General features: G+C 45.4%; 1 pseudogene; it reads left to right on the forward strand.

Moving 5' to 3' along the window:
- Positions 1-6,999: 6,999 nt before the first annotated feature.
- On the forward strand, positions 7,000-8,492 carry LOC105861834 (suppressor of cytokine signaling 5-like; annotated as a pseudogene).
- The last annotated feature ends 310 nt before the right edge of the window (positions 8,493-8,802 follow it).

Raw genomic sequence — 8,802 nt, forward strand, 5'->3', positions numbered from 1 at the left:
CATCCTGGTTTTCCTCAGTTGCTGCCCCAAATTTAAACCTCTTCCCTGGTCCTCTCCCAAAGTTTCATCCTCTGTTCCAGACTTCATCTCTTCTGACTTGTCTTCCTCCCACTTCTTTTTTTTTTTTTTGAGACAGAGTCTCCCTGTGTTGCCCAGGCTAGAGTGAGTGCCGTGGCGTCAGCCTAGCTCACAGCAACCTCAAACTCCTGGGCTCAAGCGATCCTCCTGCCTCAGCCTCCCAAGTGGCTGGAACTACAGGCATGCACCACCATGCCCGGCTAATTTTTTCTATATATATTAGTTGGCCAATTAATTTCTTTGTATTTATAGTAAAGACAGGGTCTCGCTCAGGCTGGTTTCAAACTCCTGACCTCGAGCAATCCTCCCGCCTCGGCCTCCCAGAGTGCTAGGATTACAGGTGTGGGCCACCACACCCGGCCTGCCCTCCCACTTCTTTACAAACTCTTTCTAATACCTACTTCAACCAAAGTCTGGCTGTCTCTGAACATCAGGCTCTGCAGCCTCAGTGTACATCTTCTCCAGACACTACTCAACTTTCTGGGTGAAGCCACAGAGAATGTAGATACTGATATATGTTCAGGGCTGCAATTTTGCTAGGTGGTTGCAACTTCTTAAAAATGTGTGTGTGTCTATATCTGTATACAGTTGATTCTCATTATTTGCAGTTATATAAAGTCACCATGAACACTAAATTAGCAAACACTGATTCACTTCCCCTAAGGAAAATTAAAGGATTAGGTTACTTTGGCCACATTTTCATCAACTAACCAGTATATAACCTTGTTTAATCTTGTGTTTCTGTTTAAAGACATTTTATTTAGCATATATATTGCTGATTCATTAACTTTGAACTCAAAGCCAATACAGCACTATAACTCATCCCTCAACAAAGCTTGTGTAACACACATTTTCTTCATAAGGCACTTCACAGCCTTCTTGCACTTAGGAACACTAGACAGCACTTCATTATCAGGCTTAGGCAGACATTTTAAGTAGGAAAAAGCACAAAAATGGGAAAAACGTGGCACTGAGTAGACCGTGAAAGGGACCTTTTTTTGAGACAGTCTTTCTTTGTCACCCTGGCTAGAGTGCGGTGGCATCATCATAGCTCACAGCAACCTCAAATTCCTGGGCTCAAGTGATCCTCCTGCCTTAGCCTCCTGAGTAGCTGGGACTATAGGCATGTGCCACCACACCTGGCTAATTTTTTCTATTTTTGGTAAAAACAGGGTCTCACTCTTGCTCAGGCTGGTCTCCAACTCCTGAGCTTAAGTGATCCTCCCACATCGGCCTCCCAGGGTGCTAGGATTACAGGTGTGAGCCACAGTGCCTGGCTAAAAGGGACAGCATGAGAGCTGAAACAAGAAGTTCAACCTCAACTGGGAATGTACATGTCAGACAAATAAAATATTTTGCTGCCCTACACATAGCTGCTAATGACCAGGAAAGCACTGAGAGCATTGATTCTGGGGTTGCAAATAAATTTTAGCAAGTAGGTGAATTTGCAAACACAAAATCCATGAATAACGAGGCTTGCTTATAAACACACGTGCACATATGGACACAGGATGATTTAAGTGTCCCAGTGGAGGCCATGGTGCCCAGATCAGGGCTCAGAGCCTGTGCAGGGTACAGATGGCATTTCCACAGGGGAGCAGCCTGGCATGGGGTCAGAGCCCTCTGAATAAGGTGAAGAGGATGTCTGTGGGAGGGAGTTGTCCTGGTAGGGCCTAAGGCCCATAGGTAGCCAATAACCAGCCATTAGCTTCTGTATTAATCTTGTCTGCTTGCTTGGGAGAGTGGGAAATTTTCAGTTGACCCTTATCTGACTCCGCACGTGCCATCTCACCTCTGCTAGGGTAATAAGTTTAGAAACTAAAGAGAAGGGCAGTGGTGCATGGCACAACTGCCCACAAGATATAGCCATTAGTCCAGGGTCAAAGTGCCCTGGACCCCTGAGGCGCCTGACAATCTTTAAGTACCTAGTGAAATGCGCTCGGGCTTAGATCACAGATGCAGGATGTACGTCAACTAAGATTAATGTTGTCCGTAGTTAGGCTGCTTCAGAGGCTTCCCCTTGGCTGAATCTTAGCTGCAGCCGGCAACTCCTACAAAACCCATCTCAAGGCTCCAACCTCCCCCCCATTGTGCTAAAACAAGATAAAAATGTAAGATTAATGCTTTCTCTCACTTTTGTAAAAGTGCTTGCTAATTATTTTTATTTTATTTTTTTTTGCCTTTGGACAGCAGAAATTGGCTATGTGCTAATTAGATTTGTAGAGTGTGGGTTTTTTTGCCTTTAAAAGGGGCTGTTTTTCCATTCTTATCACTACTTTCTGTGCCTGCCTCTCTGCAGGACAGGAGTAGTCCTGGCCTGTAAATAAAGACTCACAATTTGGCCCAATTCGGTTTCTAAGGTGGTCTTTTCTCGCACTTCGGACTATAATAGTCCCAGTGTGGCCACTCCAATTTCCAGCAGTGTGAGGAGGACATCCATGTGGGGATGGGGTGTGGGGAGGGGAATCCAGCCCGGGAAATCAGAGCCCAGGCAGAGTGAGAAGGGAGTCTGCAGGGGGGGGTTCTGAGGAGTCAGGGCCCACGTAGGATGACGAGAGTACCCGCACATGGGGACAGGCCGTGTAGCTTGAGCAGGGAGAGGAGGGCATCCACGGAGGAGGCCGGTGCTGCATATGACTCAGCCTGAGAGGCAAGGGAGGTGTCTCTGCAGGGGGCAGACAGGTATGGGGTTCAGAGCCTGAGCAGGGAAGAAGTTTCTGCAGGAGAGATGATGCCAGCAGAGGGAGAGGAATGTAAACAGAAAACTAGAATGGACCCTGTGGTATTGGGTTGAAAGTGGAGGCATCCATGTGAACTTGTAGTGTTTATATATACAATAGATACAGAACTACAGGTGTCTGTATCTGAACCTATGCATATATGTACAAATATTCTCTAGTTCTGTCTATCGAGGGGCTGGGAGCAGTGACACCCCAGTAACAATGAGCACATGTAGTTCTCCTATCTTGGCTCATAAAAACTATTTTCTACTAAAAGGACCTAGGGCAGCTTGGAGAAATGGCCAATTCCAGAGCTAGGGGAAGAAAGTGCAAGATGTTTCCGGAACATCTTGCTGTGACAGAAAGCAGGGGTGTGTTCAGAGCATGTCAAAGGACACGGGAACCAGCTTAAATGGGCTTCCATTGATCAGATGAGGGGCAACTTGAGCATCAGAACAAATACTGATAAGTAGGGGATTACAACCCACTGAATAATATGGGGAAGCAGAAGTTCACATAAATATGAATACATGAATAAATTAAATGCTCGCTGAGGAACAGAATATTTGCAGTTTCAAAATTCCTCTCTATAAAATAATTAGTAATTACAAAAGTGAAAAGAATAACTCCATAGTGGATAAGCCTTTGATTTGAGCAATGGGAGCCCATTCGAGCTGGCTTCTGTCCTTTTGACATATCCCAGTTGTTCTTTGAGCACATCCTTGTTTTGTGTCACAGCAAGATTTTCTAGATACATCTTGTACTTTCCTTGCCCCAGTTCTGGTATGGGCCATTTCTTCAAACATCATGTTAATCAAGTGATCAAAGTAAACATGATCGGTAATGGGACAAATTGAAATTGTGTGCCACCTGATACGATGCGATGAGTAGAAAATTGCATCACTTCCTGGATATTCTTGCCAAAGATACATAAACTGGACTGAAATGAGGAGACATCAGACAAATTTAAACTGAAGGAAGCTCTACAAAATAGCAGCTTATACTCTTCAGAAGTGTCAAGGTCATGAAAGTCTAAGACTGAGAAACTGTATGTGAATAAGAAGACCAAAGAGTTATGCTAACTAAATGCAATAATGATGCTTTTTTGCTATAAAAACGATCCTTTTGCTTTATAGAAGACATTATTAGAACAATTGGCAAACTTGAGTAGGGCTTAAGATTATTGGTAGTAATGTGTTGATGTTAATTTTCTGACTTCATTGGTTGCCTCGCATTGTGGTTACACAGGAAAATGCTCTTGGTTGTAGGACATGCACACTAATGTATTCAGGGGTTGTGGATCAGCTTATTCTCACGTCATTCTGAAAAATAAAGTTATTTGTACTGTACTTCTAACTTTTCTTTTCTTTTTTTTGAGACAGAGTCTCTCTGTGTTGCCCAGGCTAGAGTGAGTGCTGTGGCGTCAGCCTAGCTCACAGCAACCTCAATCTCCTGGGCTCAGGTAATCCTCCTACGTCAGCCTCCCGAGTAGCTGGGACTACAGGCATGTGCCCCCATGCCCGGCTAATTTTCTCTATATATATTAGTTGGCCAATTACTTTCTTTCTATTTATAGTAGAGACGGGGGTCTTGCTCTTGCTCAGGCTGGTTTCGAACTCCTGACCTCGAGCAATCCGCCCACCTCGGCCTCCCAGAGTGCTAGGATTACAGGCGTGAGCCAGCACGCCCGGCCCTACTTCTAACTTTTCTATAAGTTTGTGATTTCTGTAAGTGTCAAAATTTAATTCAGAATTGCTGTGTTTATGGAACAGTTAGGTAGGCCAAGGCAGGCCCATTACCCAAAGCGTCTGACCTGGAAGTGGTGGAAATGCGCTGGCATTAGGTAGGGATAGGGCTTAGCCCAAGAAGCAATTCTTCAAAGCAGCAGCAGGTGGCGCCGGCGATAGCCCAGGGACCAGGAGAGCCTCTGTCTCAGGTGGCCGCCTGTCCTGCTGGAAAACATCACAAATAAAGCTGATGGGTTCAACTGGAAAGTGGCTGCTGCCTCTCATTTTCCCAGGCAGGACAATGGCGAAACACTTGACTTGGGTTAAATATTTTGTTTGAAAAATATTCAGGTGGCAATGCAAATGTCTATCCACAGGTGAATGGGTAAGTCAATGTGGTGCGTGCACACAAGGGAGTGTCATTCAGCCTGGAAAAGGAAGGATATTCTGTCACATGCTATGCCACGGCTGAAGCTTGAGGGCCTCGTGCTGAGTGAAACAAGCCAGTCACTAAAGGACAAACACTGTATTATTCCATCCATATGATTATTAATAACTAGAGTCAAATTCATAGAAACAGAAAGTAGAATAGTGGCTGCCAGGGGCGCAGGGAGGTGATGGAGAGTTAATGCTTAATGGGGACAGAGTTTCAGGTTTACAAGGTGGAAAGAGTTCTGGGGATTGGTTGCACAATAACATAAATATACTTAACACTACTCAGCTGTACACTTGGAAATGGTTAAGATGGTACATTTTAGGTTAAGATACCACAATAAAAAAATCTTCCTTGATCTAGTAGTCCTAGGTCAAAAATGGAATTCATTTTTGAAAAATCATCTGAACTTAAAACTTTATGCATGAATATATTAATTGTAGTATATATATATATATATATATATATATTTTTTTTTTTTTTTGAGACAGAGTCTCACTGTCTTGCCCAGACTGGAGTGCTGTGGCGTCAGCCTACCTTAGAGGCGGACACAATGATCTGAGGCACTGAGGCATCCGCACGCTTAAATAAAGGGCAAAGAGTAAGTTAATAATGGGGGAACCAAAAGGGCACACCAGGGTGGAATCCTTTTTTCCTTTTTCTCTCTGCTTAACAAATTAGTCAGCATCTTGTGAATGAAAAATCGCCCGGCGTATTAGTTTTGGGGAAGGCAAAGCCCACAGAAGCTGCTGGGAACACCAGAGCCTTGCTTCCTGGTCTCAGCCACAGGCTCAGAGCTGGGGTGCAAGCTCCTCACCTGGGCTCCCCCAGACTCTGTTCTCACCCAGACTTGGAATTGGACAACTGATGCAAAGAGGTGGGGACCTTCAAAACCTCTTTCGGGTTCTGCAGCAGGGTCGTAGGAGCTGCAACTCGTATAATTGCACCTATGTTCTCTATGACTCTGAAAGAGACATCTTTGGTAACCTATCACCCAGGGTGGATTTCTGTGCTTAGCAACTAAGAACTCAGACTGCAGGAGTAGGAAATGCAGCATGCCGCTTCCCTCAAGCATCCTGCCTGGGGTTTTTCTGGCGCTGATCATTCCCGACCTCTCCGCATGCAGACAGCAGTCTCTATATTCGTCCCACAGGATGGACTCCGGCTATCGTGGGGAATTCTTTTCACCTCATCCTGGCTTCTTCCTCTGCTCCAACTGGGAGATTACATATGTGTTGGAATGTATCCAACTTGTATGGTCCGCCACCATCCTATTTTCGTTCAGGGTCCTCTGAGCAGGAGGTTGACACCCTGTTCCTCTGAGGAGAAGCCCACAGTCATCTCTCTGGAGTTCATGTCTCCCTGCTAGGCACCTGGCATCTAGGTCCTTATGGAGCAAAAGCTATGCCCAAATAGCATTTTTTAAATGGCTGCAAAGAATTCACTGCAATGAGGATACCATCATTTGATCATTGCTAAAGATACAGTTTTTGCTATTTTTGTTTTTAAAAAGTATGCTACAGGCTGGGTGCTGTGGCTCACACCTGTGACCCTGGCACTCTGGGAGAACAAGGCGGGTGGATCATTTGAGCTCAGGAGTTTGAGACCAGTCTGAGCAAGAGCGAGACCTCATCTCTACTAAAAATAGAAATAAATTAGCTGGCCAACTAAAAATATATAAAGATTCCGGTGGGGGTTGGGGGAGGGGGAGGGGAAGAGTGTGAAGAGGGGGAGGCGGCCGGGGAAGGAGGTGGGGGCCTGGCGGGGGCATCGGGCAGAGCTAGGGTACCCGGGCTCCGTCCAGAGGAAGCGAGACTGTGCTCGCTCAGCAGTTGGAGGGGACGGGACACTCCAGAGGGCGGGCGACTAGCCCTGTCGGTGACAGCGCCGTCCGGCCCGTCCTGCCTGGCCGCAGGCGCCCTGGATGAGGCCGCCCTGGCCACCTAGACTGATCTTATAATCAGTGGATAAAGTGGGGAAAATGTGGAATAACTTCAAATACAGGTGTCAGAATCTCTTCAGTCACGAGGGAGGAAGCCGTGGTGAAAGCGTGGGCATGAACTCCAACAGATGTTTGTCTGCCAAAGAGAGAAGCATCGGTGTAGTGGACTCAGCTCCTCCGCAGCAAAGCAGTCCCTTAAGAGAGAATGTTGCCTTACAATTAGGATTAAGCCCTTCAAAGAAGTCTTCAAGGAGAAACCAAAATTGTGCCACTGAAATCCCTATTCTTGTGTCACCCCAGGAACAAGACTTGCACGAAGGGATTCCTACTCTCGACATGCTCCATGGGGTGGAAAGAAAAAACATTCCTGTTCTACAAAGACCCAAAGTTCATTGGATACTGATAAAAAGTTTGGTAGAACTCGAGGTGGACTCCAAGGGAGAGGCGCTGTGGCGTAAGCTCTGTACAGGACATGGACAGTGTTTCCAGCAGAACCGTAGGAAGTCGCTCTCTCAGACAGAGGTTGCGGGATACTGTGGGCTTGTGTTTCCCATGAGAACTTATAACAAACAGTCAAAACCTCTCTTTTCCAATAAAAGAAAAATACATCTTTCTGAATTAATGCTTGAGAAATGCCCTTTTCCTGCTGGCTCAGATTTAGCTCAAAAAATGGCATTTGATTAAACAGCATACAGCTCCTGTGAGCCCACATTCAACATTTTTTGATACATTTGATCCATCTTTGGTTTCTACAGAAGATGAAGAAGATAGGCTTAGAGAGAGAAGATGGCTTAGTATTGAAGAAGGTGTTGATCCTCCTCCCAATGCACAAATACATGCATTTGAAGCTACTGCACAGGTTAATCCATTATATAAACTGGGACCAAAGTTAGCTCCTGGAATGACTGAAATAAGTGGGGACAGTTCTGCAATTCCACAAACCAATTGTGACTCGGAAGAGGATACAACCACCCTGTGTTTGCAGTCCCGGAGGCAGAAGCAGCGTCAGGTATCCGGAGACAGCCATGCCCATGTTAGCAGACAGGGAGCTTGGAAAGTCCACACACAGATTGATTACATACACTGCCTCGTGCCAGATTTGCTTCAGATTACAGGGAATCCCTGTTACTGGGGAGTGATGGACTGTTATGAGGCAGAAGCCCCTCTTGAAAGGAAGCCTGAAGGCACAATTTTGCTCAGGGACTCTGCACAGGAGGACTACCTCTTCTCTGTGAGCTTCCGCTGCTACAACAGATCCTGCATGCCCAAATTGAACAGTGGAGTCACAACTCTAGTTTTGATGCACATGACCCTTGTGTATTTCACTCCTCCACGGTACAGGACTTTTAGAACATTATAAAGGTCCCAGTTCTTGCATGTTTTTTGAACCATTGCTTACTATATCACTCAATAGGACTTTTCCTTTCAGCCTGCAGTATATCTGCCGTGCGGCGATCTGCAGGTGCACTACATATGATGGAATTGATGGGCTCCCTTTACCATCAATGTTATAGGATTTTTTAAAAGAATATCATTATAAACAAAAAGTTAGGGTTTGCTGGTTAGAAAGAGAACCAGTCAAGGCAAAGTAAACGCTCCTGCCCCCAAAGGGTATCAACTAGGTGTGCTTTCATGTGCGTCAGACAGTACTTACCTATAACAAGCACACGTATCAGTGCTAGGTTTTTTCATACAGTATGTAAGCTTAGTGTTAGTGTCTGTCAGATGCAGTCTGCTGTTACTTATTCAGATAAACGTGGTGCCTATTGGAACAACAGAGGATAGAGCTACAGGTGTTGAGTTAGACTACAAAAATATTTTGCTGACTTAGCTAACAGTTTGGATTTTAATGGCTGCAGTAACTGAGTGAGGTAACTGTGGGGCATTTGCTATGAAGAATTC

Source organism: Microcebus murinus, chromosome 16, assembly GCF_040939455.1.
Source record: "Microcebus murinus isolate Inina chromosome 16, M.murinus_Inina_mat1.0, whole genome shotgun sequence".
Taxonomy (NCBI): Eukaryota; Metazoa; Chordata; class Mammalia; order Primates; family Cheirogaleidae; genus Microcebus; species Microcebus murinus.